Here is an 18,304-nt window from a genome sequence, read left to right on the forward strand (position 1 = left end):
TGGTATATGGCCCATGTACAAGAGCCATAGCAAAGGCATATCTGCTATCAGTGTAGTTGTTAGCTATGGCTCCCTTTTCCAGTTTATTTTTTTTAACTTTATTTCATCTTATTTTATACTCAAAATTTTTATTCCCCTCCTAGTTCACCCCCTGACTGTTCCACACCTCATACCACTTCCCTCCATCCCAGTCTCCATGAAGTTGTCCCCACCCCAACCTCCCACTCCACCTCCCACCTCTACTCCCTTGGGCCTCCAGTTACTTGAGAGCTAGGTACATCTCTGACTGAACTCAGACCTGGTAGTACTCTGCTGCATATGTGTTGGGGGCCTCATATCAGCTGGTATAGTCTGCCTCGTTGGTGATCCAGTGTCTGAGAGATCTCGAGGGTCCAGGTTAGTTGAGACTTCTGGTCCTCCTATAGGATCGCCCTCCTCCTCAGCTTCTTCTAGCTTTTCCCTAAATCAACCACAGAAGTCAGCAACTTCTGTCCATTGGTTGGGCATAAATAACTTCATCTGACTCTTTCAGCTGCTTGTTGGGTCTTTCTGGGGACAATCATGATAGGCACCTTTATTTTAGCACTCCACAGCCTCAGTAGTAGTGTCAGGCCTTGGGGCTTCTCCTTGAGCTGGATCACACTTTGGACCTGTCACTGGACCTCCTATTCCTCAGGCTATTCTCCATTTTTATCCCTGCAGTTATTTCAGACAGGATGAATTATGGGTCAGAGTTTTTGACTGGAATGACAACTTCACCCTTCATATGATGCCCCATCTTTCTGCTGGAGGTGGGCTCTAAAAGTTCCCTCTCCCCACTGTAGGGCATTTCATCTAAGGTCCCTCCCTTTGCATCCTGAGAGTCTCTCACTTCCTAGATCTCTAGTATATTGGGGGGGGGTTGGTCCCCCACCTCCTATCTCCTTAGGTTGCCTGTTTTCATTCTTTCTGTTAATCCTCAGGGCTTCTGTCATTTTCCCCCACCCAATACCTGATCATGTTCCCCTCTTACCCTCCCTGTCTGCTTTCCCAACCGGGACCTTCCCTCCTTCCCCATTCCTGTGGTTGCTTTCTTCTGCTTCCCAAATGGATTGTGGCATCCTCACTTGAGCCCTTTGGCTTTTTTTTTTTTTTTTTTTTTTTTGGTTTTTGAGACAGGGTTTCTCTGTGTAGCTCTGGCTGTCCTGGAACTCACTTTCTAGACTATGCTGGCCTCAAATTCAGAAATCTTCCTGCCTCTGCCTCCTCCACACCTGGCTGCCCTTTGGCTTCTTAACTTTTTTGAGTTCTATGGACTGTATCCTGGGTATCCTGTGCTACTTTTGGTGAATATCCACTTACTAGTGAGTACATACCATGCATTTCCTTTTGGGTCTGTGTTACATCACTCAGGATGATATTTATTTGTTTTAGGGTGAAATGTTCTGTAGATATCTGTTAAACCATTTAGTTCATAACCTCTAATAGTTTCGCTGTGTCTCTGTTTAGTTTGTCTATCAATTGCCTGTCCATTAATGATAATAAGGTGTTGAAGTCTCCCACTATTATTGTGTGGGGTCAATGTGTGTCTTGAGATTTAGTAAAGCTTCTTTTATGAATGTAGGTGCTCTTACATTTGGGGCATAGATATTTAGAATTGAGACTTTCATTTGGTGGATTTTTTCTTTGATAAATGAGATGTCCTTTCTCATTTTTTTTGATAAATTTTGGTTGAAAGTCTATTTTATTGGATATTAGGATGGCAATTCCAGCTTGTTCATATTGTTCATCCTTACCAGTTCTTGCTGGCTCCATCTGCCCAGGCAGACTGCCAGTTAGTTTGCTCCCCTGAAGATATCACAGCCTATAGGTATCCCAGGAGAACCACTGCACACAGGGTAACTGGTAAGAACCCTCCTATAGTCCTACAGCTGCTGCTAGGAGCCCAGTAAACTTGGGACCCACCATCCCTAAAACCCGTACTTCCTGAATTCCTCTCCCCTTCTGGCTTTGAGCCATATGCTTTGGCAGACTGGCAGGTAGTCCACAGCCCCCTTTCCAGTTTTAAAGCCTGGGTTAGAGTGTTTAATTCAGCATTTTGAGCTGAAGTTTTCAGTGGCAAAGCAGTTACCCAAATAACAGATTCCGAGTACACTACAACCACCACCGTATAACTGGTTCCATCCTGGATGAAGTTGCTCTGCAAAGTAGAAATGTTCCATATCTGTCCAGGGTATATCATTCATATTTGGCCTGGTGTTCTAGACATTCCTTAGAATTATAGAGCAATCTTATTGCAGGTCTGAGGGAGGGTCACATAACAGAGTGGTTGGGTTTAGAGCAGATGATGGGTTATAACTTATGTGAGAGTGATTCAAAAATAGAGTCTGAAAGTGAACTAGTCTGGTGTTGGATAGCCATTGGCTGGGTGGTGTCTTAAGGGTCCCCTCAATAATGTGTGTGTAGTTTTGTCAACATCCTTGATTAGCAGGGCAGTGACAGCTATGATCCAGAGGTAGGCTGGCCATCCTTAGCTACTAGGTCCAGTTTCTTAGATAAATAAGCCATAGGTCATTTCCAAATGTTTGACCTGGTGAAAATGTTTGGAATATCTGGGAAGGCCAGTGTCAGTGCCTCTAATAAGGCTTTTTTTTTTTTTTTTTTTTTTTTTTTTTTTTTTTTTCGTCTTAAAAGCCAAATACATCTCAGGGGTCCACTTTATTTTATGTTCTTGGTCCCTGGTGGCCCCATATAATGGTTTGGCTATCTGAGTGAACATTGACACCCAGACCCTACAAAACCTAGTAGATCCAAGAAATGCCCATATTTGCCTTCAGGTTAATGAAACTGGAATGCTTAGGAATGGTTTGCATTTTGGGGTAGGCTGGCTGGTACTCACCCAAGTTCTCATTTTGTGCCTCATCAAAGTTGGTGGGTAAGTTCTTGAATCCCTGAGGCAGGAATAGCCAACTCGGTTTTATGTTGAAGCCTCTGTACAAATATTGTTATTTAAAGGCAAATAGAGGCTGGCTTCTGTGTCCCAGAGGCAAACTGAAGAAGGCATATTTCAAGCCCAGCACAGTATACATAGTATGCTCAGGAAGGAGGTTGATCAGCAGGATGTAGGAGTTTGGAACTGTAGGATGGATGTCTCCCACCCACTTATTTAGCTTCCTTAATTCCTTCACAGGTTGACAGTCATTGGAATGGGGCTTCTTGACCAAGAGAAGGGGTGAGAGTATTCCATGCTGATTGGCAAGGAATCAAAATTCCTGCTCCCCAGATCCAGTTACTATGTAGGGTGATCCCTGTTCTGGATTCTCTGGATAGTAGATACTGCCTGATTCTGGCTGGTGTGGCCCCATCCTTTAATTGGACTACAACTGGGCCCTTGTTTGTTTGTTTGTTTGTTGTTTTTTGTTTTTCTGTTCAGTTGTCAGGGAGAGCAAGACAGGGGACCAACCTGAGGCTTCTTTAGAGAAAGGAGGATGGAAAGCAGCTCTGGCCAGTGACAAAAATGGTCTCATCTAAACAGGGGGTATCTCAAACAGGTATTGCCACATGGTGATAGATGGTACTTGATGTGGGTGGCTCCTTCCTCATAGACTACAGCATTCACCCTGTAAATTCTGAGAAGATGGAACATTCCCTCCTCAGGCCATTCTACTTTATAGGTGAACCATTCACTCCTGTAAAAGATCATTAGTTTTCCTTGATGAAAAAAAAAAAAAAAAAAAAAAAACTAGACTCCAGTTTTCTGCATCTTGGTGAAAGTCCTTGAAATGGTTCAGGACCAAGCCAAGTGCATGGGTCCTATCCTAGGAATCAAAGAAAACAAAGTGTATGAGAGGACAAAAAACACAAACAATACACAAAGAGAGACACAGGAAAAAGAAAGCAGAATAAAAGGAAATAGAAATAAAGGGGAAAACAAAATAAATAAAAGGAAAAACAAAGTAAAACGAAAAAGAGAGCAAAATAAAAGGCTATCCCAAAGCCCCACATTCAGTTCAGAAATCAGATGAGAACTATCAAGTTCTCTTGCTCCTGATAGGGGACTCGGAGCTTCCTCCATTGCCCCTGTCTGGGAAATAAAATACAAGTCTGCTTTGTCTCTTTCAGCTTCAAGATTTAACTCAAGATATAAACAAAGAGATGGACAAGACAAAAGACAACCAGGATTTACCAATTAAAAAAACACTCAATTATTTGGGTCAGGGGTCTCCAGTGAATCCTAGATGGATTCCAAATGTAAGGGTCTATGATTTGCCAGAGAATAATACCCAAGACACAATGACTATGCAAAAGCAAAGAGTGTTTTATTCTGCAGAAGTTTAGCATTTGTTGGTCTACCATTTACCAAGTTGGAGATACCCAGTTAAATTGGCAGGCCCAATATAAAGCAGATTAGGGGAATTCCAGGGAGAAGTAGGTGATTTTTATCTTGATTGGTTGTCTTGCTCTCTAGGGATATGAGTGTATTTGGGATTGATGAGGTTTTTGGGGAAATTCCAGAACTGTTGCTGGGGTACCCTGAAAACTGTTTCTGGGGAAGCCTGGAAACAGTTGCTGACTTCCTGCTCCTGCCTCAGGCTAGATGGTGAGGCAGTTTCTGATTGACTGCCCTAAGCCTGTAGTGAATATAAGTTCTTGGAATGCAGTTAGGAGTTACACTGTTTTAGTAAAATCCTAGCAGTTGGTTCTCATCTAAGACTGATGCCCTCACTAGTGCCATGTTGCTGGTTAGGTTTCCAGTACCAGGCATATTGAGTAGGCTATGAGCCCAAATAGAGAACTTTCAGTTAACTATCAAGATATGGGTGCCACTATTTTATCATTGACATAAACGTGTCATGCTTTCCATAGTTGCTTTTCATAGGCATTACAATTCAGTAGGATTATTGGTTTCTTTCCCCTTTTAGAAGATTACAGAGCATTTACAGCGTCAAAAACCAGCTTCATCTTGCAGAGGGTTTCTGAAAGAAGGGGTGTATGAGAGCTGCAAAAATAAAAAAGTCAAAATCAATTCATGGGTCTGTTCTGCTGAGACAGCTTTCCAGACTGCTCTTCTCTCTTTGTTCTGCTCTACTTTAGATATTTTTTTCTTGCTATTCTAAAAATTCTATGGTTAAGAAAGCTAGCATTCTGCTCAAGATAGTTCTCTCTGTTAGTAAAAATTCTAAAAGCTCTCCGAATAGCTCATGTATTTTTCTGACCAAAGTCAGAAAAGCTGCAATAAAAAATTCTTGGACTTTCCAACCAAGTCAAAGTCCTGTTAGAAAAAACAGTAATTCTTGGATTTCCAATCCAATATATATATACATGAGCTGTGTTAACTCTTTAGGTAGCCTTCTCTGGATAGCTGCTGTAAAACATTCTAAAAGCAAAGTCAGTTCTCTAAGTAATTCTTGGGATTTCTGACCAGAAATCCTGTTAGGGAAAAAAAAAAATCTAAAAGAGCAATGAAAAATTCTAAAAGAGCTTTTTCCTTTCCATGGATTTTTAAGACCAATGTCAGAAATTCTTTTAGAAAATAATGCTTGAAGAGCTGTTTTCACTTTCCTGAGATCTCCAGACAGCTCTGCTCTCAATAGCAAATAAAGTCTAAAAAAAAAGAAAGAAAGAAAGAAAGAAGAAAGAAAGAAAGAAAGAAAGAAAGAAAAGAAAAAAAGAAAAAAGAATTGTTATGACTTTCTTTTAGCTTATTTCATGCAGACTGAAAGTCCAGTTTTATTTACATATCAATGTAGTTATTTATTCCAGGTTCCCTTTTGATTATTCTATGAATCAGCATCTAGTCTCCCCATCTCCTGGATTCTTAGATATCAAGCATAGTTTTTGTTTGTTTGTTTGTTTGTTTGTTTTTGTTTTTGTTTTTTTCAACATTGCAAAAAAGTTCAGAGGTCTGCCTGCCCCAGTTAAGCACAGACAATAAACTAGCTGGGTGGAATCCTGCCCTGGAATTACCATTTCAACCATACCTGGTCCTAAATTCATTTCATTCCTAGCTGACTTTGAACTCATGAATCTGCCTGCATTTGTATCTGCCTGTATTTTATCTCTCTGAGACATCATAGTGCAGTTTCATCTGTTCCTTTAGATCTGTGAAGCATCTTATACAATTCATATTCTTATATTTTTGCACAGTTGAGAAATTATATCTTTTCAAATTCCTGTTTTTAGAGTTTTTTTTTTCTCCCACATTCTTAAGGGCTCTCCTGACAGTCCCAGTGTTTACCATTTTGTGGAGACATTAGCCACATTGCTTCCCAGACTCATGCTATCTCTTGTTTATGATCATGGAGTCATTAATGTTAATAGGGAGGACATTTCTCAGAGGAATGTGAAAATAAGCACATTATTATACAAAAAGCCTTATGCTCATAGCAACCATCAATACTCATGGAGGCACACATCTGCTGGCCCTGTCCCAGGGACAGTACCCGTGTCATTCTGTAACCACCAAGGCCATTCCAGATCCAGCATTTCAGTATTATAAAACCTAGTCCTCAGACAAAATGTTTTCCAGGAAAAAAAGGCATAGGATAAACAGGTTACGAAATATTCAGTGATTCCAGAATATCAGAAATAACATTACAGATACTGAGAATAAAAGATAGTTTTATAGCAAGAACATTAAAAAGTATATTGAATTTGGCGGGATTCTAGTTGAAAAAGATTTAGAATATTGACTTAAAAAGAAAGGAAACAAAATGACATGTTTTAAAACATTGAAAAAATTGTAAAGATTCATAGAAAATTAAAAAGAAAGAAAAGAAAAAATTGAGTAACCTAAATTATTGATATTTGGAGAGAGTACTTATAATAAAAATTGGATCAGTAACTAGTGTAGCATAGAAAATATTTAGATTTTTCCACAGGGGAATTTAGGAGATTTATTTTAAATTAATGTAATAGCTGGTTAATACCTGTTACATTGGCCTAAAGTAATTCCTATTGCAACATAAGTAATAATCATTCTAAAATGTTTGCATTCTCATCTTCAAGTATATAACAGGGTGAAAGTACATTTTAAAGCACATAATGACAGTCATATTAATGATGATCAATATAAAATAAAATTTCAATTATTAATTGCATTATAAATAGAATAACTGTGGAACTTCACAGTTACTTCATTAGAGGTTTTTAAAGGAATTGTGTTTTAAGCTCTTCTCAAAATGATGTTACAAATATGTGAAATTCTTTAACAATTTAACATATAAGATGGGAATTCTTTTTAAAGCTGTCCATGTTCTCCACTGCTATGTGATTTTAAAATATTTTTTGTAATGTCGTACAGTATGAAGATCTAAATACTGCATATGGAACACTGGTCATCTTTGAGCCCTTAAAAATTGTTATAGGGCTACTGAAGTGCATTTGTTAACAATTGATGCTTCTGGAAAAGCGAAGGAGAAGGACTCAGTTATTTTAAGTGGCTGGCCACTGGGAGTTTGACCAGGCTCCTGTAAGTACATGGGCAACACAATTGGATTTGCTGTATTTTTTTTCCATTTTTTGGGGGGGCCCACAAGGATTAGGGGGTGGACCTAGGAAAAATGGGAAGTGAGTGTGCTCAGGGTGCATTGTGTGAAATTCCCAAATATTGATTCCAAAATTTAAAAAAAGATATAATATTGGGGGAAAATTGAATTGGGAAAGGCTAAAATTGTGATCAGAATTCAGGTTCAAATTTTCTCCACTACTCCAGATTAACTAAAAATTGTGTTTAATTTCATTAATATGGATGGTTGTTTATATACTTCATGGTCTTCATTTCCCGAAGACTCTAGAATCAGACTAAATGGAAGGAGAGGAGTGGAGAAAGGACAAGAAATATCTTGCACCTTTTCATTTCACAAAGAAAATAAAACTTCTTCAAGACTTTGAAAAAAAGAGGTCTGGCATTGTTGAAGGATGTGTGTCATTAGGGGTAGACTTGGAGGTTTCAAAAACCCACACCAGGTCCAATACCTCTGTCTGTGATCTGCATATCATTATGTAAAGCTCTCAGCTACTGCTCCATGTCTGTTTCCTTTCTGCCATGATGATCATGGAACCCTCTGAAACTGTAAGCAAGCCCCATTGAAATTTGTTTTATAAGATTTTCCTTCATGATGGTGTTTCTTCTCATCAATAGAACAGTGTGTAAGATGTTCCTCCATACCTGACTGTCTCTTCATTTCACCACTTAAAAGCTGACCTCTCTGACCTAGGGACTTCTTCAACATGGCACATAATACTGTCTTCCAAAGACTCCTTCTTAAAATCTAGTCATTGCCACTGCTCCCCAGTAAAACTGGATGGACTAATAATACCGAGCTAGGTACCTCTTGCTCTCCTTTGCCTGACACTGCTCTCTCTTTCACATAATGTACTCAGCCAGTCCTGTTGACCAACATGTCCCTGGTATGGAATATCTCCACATATGACAAACAGTGCCAGACACAAATGTTCTTTCTAAATATGCTTATCAGGTACACAGGACAAATGGTGGATATGATAAGCCATTTTTCAGAAGGGCTGGTAGAGTTTTTCTTGACTTTGTCTTCAGTATCTGAGGGACCATACTTAAATTGCTAGGTGCTGTTGAAAAGTATTTGAATTCTCACTTTATCACTTCTTAGGAGTGTGACTTGTGATCAATTACCAAAACTCCTTTAGCATTCCCACTGTTAAGCTAAGAATAGTAAACATACTAGCTTCATAAGTGATGGTAAGTATGTAATATATATATGGCTAGTTGTGAGAAAATCATGGATCATGGTGAGTATTAAATAAGTAACTTTAAAATATTATTACCATTTATGATTTTTAAATAATACTTTCAATATTATAGTTTTCATCAAAACAATTCTTTTGAGCCCATTTTCTTCAATTTTTTTAAAAAAAATTATATTCTAATTTAGGAAATTATTCCAAAATGTAAGTTTCATGAGGTAAGAGATTTTGTTCAATTTTTGCTCCACTAGAGCACGACTTAAAATGATGCTTAATGTATTATACCTTCCTAGGAAGTACTTGGAATGAGCTTCCTCACGTTTAGTGAGTTATAATTAAAAGTGAGAATATAATTAGATCAACATTCTCTCTTTTTATATATACTCTGTTCAAACAGATACTTGTTTATTCTTTATAATCACAGCTAGTGCTTTGATAGATTTATACTATTAGTCAGATAAAGTAGATAGTTCTACTAAGATAGAAAATAAATATTGTCGAGCCCCGGGCTACCTTGCCAGCAGAGTCTTGCCCAACACCCGCAAGGGCCCACACGGGACTCCCCACGATATCCTAAGACCTCTAGTGAGTGGAACACAACTCATGCCAGGAGTCTGGTTCGAACACCAGATATCTAGGTACCTGCCCTGCAGGAAGAGAGCTTGCCTGCAGAGAATACTCTGCCCACTGAAACTAAGGAGAGTGCTACCCTCCAGGTCTGCTTATAGAGGCTAACAGAGTCACCTGAAGAACAAGCTCTTAACAGTGACAACTAAAACAGCTAGCTTCAGAGATTACCAGATGGCGAAAGGCAAACATAAGAATCCTACTAACAGAAATCAAGACCACTCACCATCATCAGACCGCAGCACTCCCACCCCACCTAGTCCTGGGCACCCCAACACAACCGAAAATCTAGACCCAGATTTAAAAACATTTCTCATGATGATGATAGAGGACATCAAGAAGGACTTTCATAAGTCACTTAAAGAATTACAGGAGAGCACTGCTAAAGAGTTACAGGCCCTTAAAGAAAAGCAGGAAAACACAGCCATACAGGTAGAAATCATTAAAGAAAAACAGGAAAACACATCCAAACAGGTGATGGAAATGAACAAAACCATACTAGAACTAAAAGGGGAAGTAGACACAATAAAGAAAACCCAAAGCGAGGCAACGCTGGAGATAGAAACCCTAGGAAAGAGATCTGGAACCATAGATGCAAGCATCAGCAACAGAATACAAGAAATGGAAGAGAGAATCTCAGGTGCAGAAGACTCCATAGAGAACATCGACACAACAGTCAAAGAAAATACAAAATGCAAAAGGATCCTAACTCAAAACATCCAGGTAATCCAGGACACAATGAGAAGACCAAACCTACGGATAATAGGAATTGATGAGAATGAAGATTTTCAACTTAAAGGGCCAGCTAATATCTTCAACAAAATAATAGAAGAAAACTTCCCAAACATAAAAAAAGAGATGCCCATGATCATACAAGAAGCCTACAGAACTCCAAATAGACTGGACCAGAAAAGAAATTCCTCCCGACACATAATAATCAGAACAACAAATGCACTAAATAAAGATAGAATATTAAAAGCAGTAAGGGAGAAAGGTCAAGTAACATATAAAGGAAGGCCTATCAGAATTACACCAGACTTTTCACCAGAGACTATGAAAGCCAGAAGAGCCTGGACAGATGTTATACAGACACTAAGACAACACAAATGCCAGCCCAGGCTATTATACCCGGCCAAACTCTCAATTACCATAGATGGAGAAACCAAAGTATTCCACAACAAAAACAAATTCACACAATATCTTTCCACGAATCCAGCCCTTCAAAGGATAATAACAGAAACGAAGCAATACAAGGACGGAAATCACGCCCTAGAACAACCAAGAAAGTAATCATTCAACAAACCAAAAAGACAGCCACAAGAACAGAATGCCAACTCTAACAACAAAAATAAAAGGAAGCAACAATTACTTTTCCTTAATATCTCTTAATATCAATGGACTCAATTCCCCAATAAAAAGACATAGACTAACAGACTGGCTACACAAACAGGACCCAACATTCTGCTGCTTACAGGAAAACCATCTCAGGGAAAAAGACAGACACTACCTCAGAGTGAAAGGATGGAAAACAATTTTCCAAGCAAATGGACTGAAGAAACAAGCTGGAGTAGCCATTTTAATATCGGATAAAATCAACTTCCAACCCAAAGTTATCAAAAAAGACGAGGAGGGACACTTCATACTCATCAAAGATAAAATCCTCCAAGAGGAACTCTCAATTCTGAATATCTACGCACCAAATGCAAGGGCAGCCACATTCATCAGAGACACTTTAGTAAAGCTCAAAGCATACATTGCACCTCACACAATAATAGTGGGAGACTTCAACACACCACTTTCTTCAAAGGACAGATCGTGGAAACAGAAACTAAACAGGGACACAGTGAAACTAACAGAAGTTATGAAACAAATGGACCTGACAGATATCTACAGAACATTTTATCCTAAAACAAAAGGATATACCTTCTTCTCAGCACCTCACGGGACCTTCTCCAAAATTGACCATATAATTGGTCACAAAACAGGCCTCAATAGATACAAAAATATTGAAATTGTCCCATGTATCCTATCAGACCATCATGGCCTAAGACTGATCTTCAATAACAACATAAATAATGGAAAGCCAACATTCACGTGGAAACTGAATAACACACTTCTCAATGATACCTTGGTCAAGGAAGGAATAAAGAAAGAAATTAAAGACTTTTTAGAGTTTAATGAAAATGAAGCCACAACGTACCCAAACCTATGGGACACAATGAAAGCATTTCTAAGAGGGAAACTCATAGCTCTGAGTGACTCCAAGAAGAAACGGGAGACAGCACATACTAGCAGCTTGACAACACATCTAAAAGCCCTGGAAAAAAAGGAAGCAAATTCACCCAAGAGGAGTAGACGGCAGGAAATAATCAAACTCAGGGGTGAAATCAACCAAGTGGAAACAAGAAGAACTATTCAAAGAATTAACCAAACGAGGAGTTGGTTCTTTGAGAAAATCAACAAGATAGATAAACCCTTAGCTAGACTCACTAAAGGGCACAGGGACAAAATCCTAATTAACAAAATCAGAAATGAAAAGGGAGACATAACAACAGATCCTGAAGAAATCCAAAACACCATCAGATCCTTCTACAAAAGGCTATACTCAACAAAACTGGAAAACCTGTACGAAATGGACAAATTTCTGGACAGATACCAGGTACCAAAGTTGAATCAGGATCAAGTTGATCATCTAAACAGTCCCATATCACCTAAAGAAATAGAAGCAGTTATTAATAGTCTCCCTACCAAAAAAAGCCCAGGACCAGATGGGTTTAGTGCAGAGTTCTATCAGACCTTCAAAGAAGATCTAATTCCAGTTCTGCACAAACTATTTCACAAAATAGAAGTAGAAGGTACTCTACCCAACTCATTTTATGAAGCCACTATTACTCTGATACCTAAACCACAGAAAGACCCAACAAAGATAGAGAACTTCAGACCAATTTCTCTTATGAATATCGATGCAAAAATCCTCAATAAAATTCTCGCTAACCGAATCCAAGAACACATTAAAGCAATCATCCATCCTGACCAAGTAGGTTTTATTCCAGGGATGCAGGGATGGTTTAATATACGAAAATCCATCAATGTAATCCATTATATAAACAAACTCAAAGACAAAAACCACATGATTATCTCGTTAGATGCAGAAAAAGCATTTGACAAGATCCAACACCCATTCATGATAAAAGTTTTGGAAAGATCAGGAATTCAAGGCCCATACCTAAACATGATAAAAGCAATGTACAGCAAACCAGTAGCCAACATCAACGTAAATGGAGAGAAGCTGGAAGCAATCCCACTAAAATCAGGGACTAGACAAGGCTGCCCACTTTCTCCCTACCTTTTCAACATAGTACTTGAAGTATTAGCCAGAGCAATTCGACAACAAAAGGAGATCAAGGGGATACAAATTGGAAAAGAGGAAGTCAAAATATCACTTTTTGCAGATGATATGATAGTATATATAAGTGACCCTAAAAATTCTACCAGAGAACTCCTAAACCTGATAAACAGCTTCGGTGAAGTAGCTGGATATAAAATAAACTCAAACAAGTCAATGGCCTTTCTCTATACAAAGAATAAACAGGCTGAGAAAGAAATTAGGGAAACAACACCCTTCTCAATAGTCACAAATAATATAAAATATCTTGGCGTGACTCTAACTAAGGAAGTGAAAGATCTGTATGATAAAAACTTCAAATCTCTGAAGAAAGAAATTAAGGAAGAACTCAGAAGATGGAAAGATCTCCCATGCTCATGGATTGGCAGGATCAACATTGTAAAAATGGCTATCTTGCCAAAAGCAATCTACAGATTCAATGCAATCCCTATCAAAATTCCAACTCAATTCTTCAAGGAATTGGAAGGAGCAATTTGCAAATTTGTCTGGAATAACAAAAAACCTAGGATAGCAAAAAGTCTTCTCAAGGATAAAAGAACTTCTGGCGGAATCACCATGCCAGACCTAAAGCTTTACTACAGAGCAATTGTGATAAAAACTGCATGGTACTGGTATAGAGACAGACAAGTAGACCAATGGAATAGAATTGAAGAGCCAGAAATGAACCCACACACCTATGGTCACTTGATCTTCAACAAGGGAGCTAAAACCATCCAGTGGAAGAAAGACAGCATTTTCAACAATTGGTGCTGGCACAACTGGTTGTTATCATGTAGAAGAATGCGAATCGTTCCATACTTATCTCCTTGTACTAAGGTCAAATCTAAGTGGATCAAGGAACTTCACATAAAACCAGAGACACTGAAACTTATAGAGGAGAAAGTGGGGAAAAGCCTTGAAGATATGGGCACAGGGGAAAAATTCCTGAACAGAACAGCAATGGCTTGTGCTGTAAGATCGAGAATTGACAAATGGGACCTAATGAAACTCCAAAGTTTCTGCAAGGCAAAAGACACCGTCAATAAGACAAAAAGACCACCAACAGATTGGGAAAGGATCTTTACCTATCCCAAATCAGATAGGGGACTAATATCCAACATATATAAAGAACTCAAGAAGGTGGACTTCAGAAAATCAAATAACCCCATTAAAAAATGGGGCTCAGAACTGAACAAAGAATTCTCACCTGAGGAATACCGAATGGCAGAGAAGCACCTGAAAAAATGTTCAACATCCTTAATCATCAGGGAAATGCAAATCAAAACAACCCTGAGATTCCACCTCACACCAGTCAGAATGGCTAAGATCAAAAATTCAGGTGACAGCAGATGCTGGCGTGGATGTGGAGAAAGAGGAACACTCCTCCATTGTTGGTGGGATTGCAGGCTTGTACAACCACTCTGGAAATCAGTCTGGCGGTTCCTCAGAAAATTGGACATAGTACTACCGGAGGATCCAGCAATACCTCTCCTGGGCATATATCCAGAAGATGCCCCAACTGGTAAGAAGGACACATGCTCCACTATGTTCATAGCAGCCTTATTTATAATAGCCAGAAGCTGGAAAGAACCTAGACGCCCCTCAACAGAGGAATGGATACAGAAAATGTGGTACATCTACACAATGGAGTACTACTCAGCTATTAAAAAGAATGAATTTATGAAATTCCTAGCCAAATGGATGGACCTGGAGGGCATCATCCTGAGTTAGGTAACACATTCACAAAGAAACTCACACAATATGTACTCACTGATAAGTGGATATTATCCCCAAACCTAGGATACCCAAGATATAAGATATAATTTGCTAAACACATGAAACTCAGGAAGAATGAAGACTGAAGTGTGGACACTATGCCCCTCTTTAGATTTGGGAACAAAACACCCATGGAAGGAGTTACAGAGACAAAGTTTGGAGCTGAGATGAAAGGATGGACCATGTAGAGACTGCCATATCCAGGGATCCACTCCATAATCAGCATCCAAACGCTGACACCATTGCATACACTAGCAAGATTTTATCGAAAGGACCCAGATGTAGCTGCCTCTTGTGAGACTATGCCGGGGCCTAGCAAACACAGAAGTGGATGCTCACAGTCAGCTAATGGATGGATCATAGGGCTCCCAATGGAGGAGCTAGAGAAAGTAGCCAAGGAGCTAAAGGGATCTGCAACCCTATAGGTGGAAAAACATTATGAACTAACCAGTACCCCGGAGCTCTTGACTCAAGCTGCATATATATCAAAAGATGGCCTAGTCGGCCATCACTGGAAAGAGAGGCCCATTGGACTTGCAAACTTTATATGCCCTAGTACAGGGGAACACCAGGGCCAAAAAGGGGGAGTGGTTGGGCAGGGGAGTGGGGGTGGGTGGATATGGGGGACTTTTGGTATAGCATTGGAAATGTAAATGAGCTAAATACCTAATAAAAATGGGAAAAAAAAAAAAAAAAAGATGGCCTAGTCGGCCATCACTGGAAAGAGAGGCCCATTGGACTTGCAAACTTTATATGCCCCAGTACAGGGGAATGCCAGGGCCAAAAAATGGGAGTGGGTGGGTCGGGGTGTGGGGGCGATGGTATGGGGGACTTTTGGGATAGCATTGGAAGTGTAAATGAGGAAAATACCTAGTAAAAAATTAAAAAAAAAAGAAAATAAATATTACATGTCAAGATAGAGGTGTTGTTTTAATTTTCTAAATAAACACTAGCAAAACAGTTTGGTAGGTAACAACCTCTGAATGCAGAGAACCAGGTCATCACAGATGAGAAAGGTGACACAAAAATAATACTGACAATTAAAAAGAGAACTGTGCTTCTCTGTTTTGTTTTAGCTCCTTGGCTTTTGTAAAAGGAACCATTGTGCATTTGTATGACATTTATGTTAATACCCAATAATATGGCTTTAATCCTCATGTCATTTATATTGAGATTCTTTCCACTTTATCTCTACCGCGAGTACAGTATTATTTGCCATTTAGCTAACAGTCATTCAGTGAGGAGGAAAATAATACTTTAGTAATTTGGATTCATACATATTCATTATTATCCACATGTATACCTCTTATTCAAAATTTTATTTACTGCAGTTATGTCTTTATATGTTTTACTCATTGGAAGAAGAACCAGCTATGATTGGCTAATTTTTTCTTTTTCCCCAGCATATAAACCTCACCTGTTTGACAAGAGCAATACTGTCATCATAGTGAGGGGAAATCTGCTGACAGAATTCAGGATTACTGACTTTGACAGTACTTCTACCTAACAGGATTCAGAAGAAAGTGTAGAACTTGAGATGTTCATACCCAAAGAAAAATTTTCTTTGACAGTTGACAAAAAGGGAGCATATCAAAATTTTGAAGATGAATCAAAGAAATGCCATAATTTTCAATGGCTAGTAAAATTATGGACAGGCTGTTGGTATATTCCACCTCTCAAAGCTATCTTGAAGAAACAGCCTTTCTGTTCTTCTCACTATTGCCAGGATAATTTTTCTCTAAAGTAGTAATTTTACTGCTGGATGCATTTTAGAATATCCAAGGACAAAGCAAGGAACTGTTATTTCCCCATCTATAAAAAGGTGTGTAAAGAGCCATGCACAAAAGCCGGGCATGGTGGTGCATGCCTTTAGTCTCAGCAAGCTGGAGGCAGAGGCAGGCGAATTTCTGAGCTTGAGGCCAACCTGGTCTACAAAGTGAGTTCCAGGACAGCCAGGGCTATACAGAGAAACCCTGTCTCAACCCCCCCCCCCAAAAAAAAAGAGCCATTTGGCAAAAGGCTGAGCAAGGCTGATATTTACCTGGTTTGGTTTTACTTTTCTACTATGAGGAAGAGCTAGACTGCAACGTTATGACCAAGTTTCCTCTCCTGTCAACCTCCCACATTGAAGAAGTTTCTTCTGCCTAGCAACCAGAGGAAGCCCTTAGAGGATGGGAAATGTGTAGCATCATCAGTTAAGATTTTCAGTTAAATCAAGCAGCTATGGGTAACTAACATTCACAAAGCCAACCCTAAGATTTTGCACCAAAGACGTGTTTTAACTACACTGTGACTCAACTTATTGGGAGGCTAGCAAGTTTTCTGAGGCTTATGGATTAATTCATATAAGACGTGACTGACAAGGAATGGCTTGGGATACCATTGGGCTGTAGGTTTAATTTCAAACTTAAAATTGTGATTACTTCCTAGGATATTTTCTTGAGTTTCAATAAAAGAGAACAGGCTTCTCATAACAACTTTTAAGAAGACAATGAAAGTAGACATTGTGGCCTCATCTTTATAGATTCAGATTGCTTGGTTTGGAGTAATGACAGGGTATCAGTTTCTATACAGGGCAGACTGGGGTAGAGATGTACAGCATGGAGTATGGATCTGTAGCTTACTTCCAAGTATATTTAATTATCTTTAATTCTAACAAAGAGATGGTTAAGTTTGTGAGGTAATATGCTATTTTAACTGATTATGAATTCTGGTGTTGGTGATAAATTGTGACAAGGTAAATATGTAATTAGTACAAATATTTAATAAAGGTTAGTTCATGCAGACTTATTTCGTGCTGACACCAAGTTCAAGAATAAAGGTTGTTCTCATATAAAGAAGGGGTAACTTTGATAGAGAAAATTTATATTTTGTAACTAGATGGATAGTGAAGAGGTAGAAAGATTTTCTTGATGGTACTTTTTCAAATTCTTTTATATAATCTTCATTTTTAACACAGAAAAGACATTTATCACCACATTATGAATTATGAGGCAATGGATTGGGTGTAGACAGCTAAGCAGTCACATTTTGAGTATTTGCCCTTTCTCTCTGTTTTCCTGGGCTTGAATTCAGAGTTCCTCAGGAAGGCTTTCCATTGTATGGACAACCTTTGACTGCAGGTAAAAAGAGCCACCCACAGACTTACCCTTTGCCTTAAATAGGTGTTTATAACTCTTCTGGACCTCCTCGGGGCTCAGCTTGGCGATGTTGAGAATCTGCTGGGCTTCCTGGAAGCTGAGGCCAGAGAGATTGGATGCAGCTTCAGACTGGTATCCAGCACGACCACGAGCATCAGCAGCTGCCTGGCTTGCAGCAAACTCCTGCCTCAGGGTGCTGGCAAAGATTCTGTACACCTATCACAATGATCTGGGTCAGGTACTTGGCCATGGCAGCTGCTCTACCTTAGAGGGATGGGTGCTGCTTCCTGACCCAGTGGGACCAACTCAAGGGTTGCAGGTGGGTCAGAGGTCAAGGGAGACTGGAGCTTTTATATAATCTTTAGACAATGTGACATATATTTGGCATAATCTGAGCTCATCACTTTATTACTCATATTATCTAATGCTATATATTATAACTTATATGTGTATGTATATAGGTCATATGCGTAGAGATGTATATCTGTTTCAGTCACTGTGTAGACATAATGTAAACATAGAATACTATACGTATTCTATAAATGCCACTGCATGAAGTAGGCATGATAGTGTAGGTTTTAGAAAGGAAACAGCCTCAGGGAAATTATTACACATATACCATTCCAAGGGTATACATCTAAAACATAAAATATTTGTATATCAGATTCTTTTG

At 39.0% G+C, this 18,304-nt stretch overlaps 1 pseudogene; it reads right to left on the bottom strand.

The window, feature by feature from the left end:
* Nucleotides 17,444–17,973, bottom strand: Gm13458 (predicted gene 13458; annotated as a pseudogene).

The sequence above is a fragment of the Mus musculus genome, chromosome 2, assembly GCF_000001635.26.
Source record: "Mus musculus strain C57BL/6J chromosome 2, GRCm38.p6 C57BL/6J".
In the NCBI taxonomy this organism is placed as follows: Eukaryota; Metazoa; Chordata; class Mammalia; order Rodentia; family Muridae; genus Mus; species Mus musculus.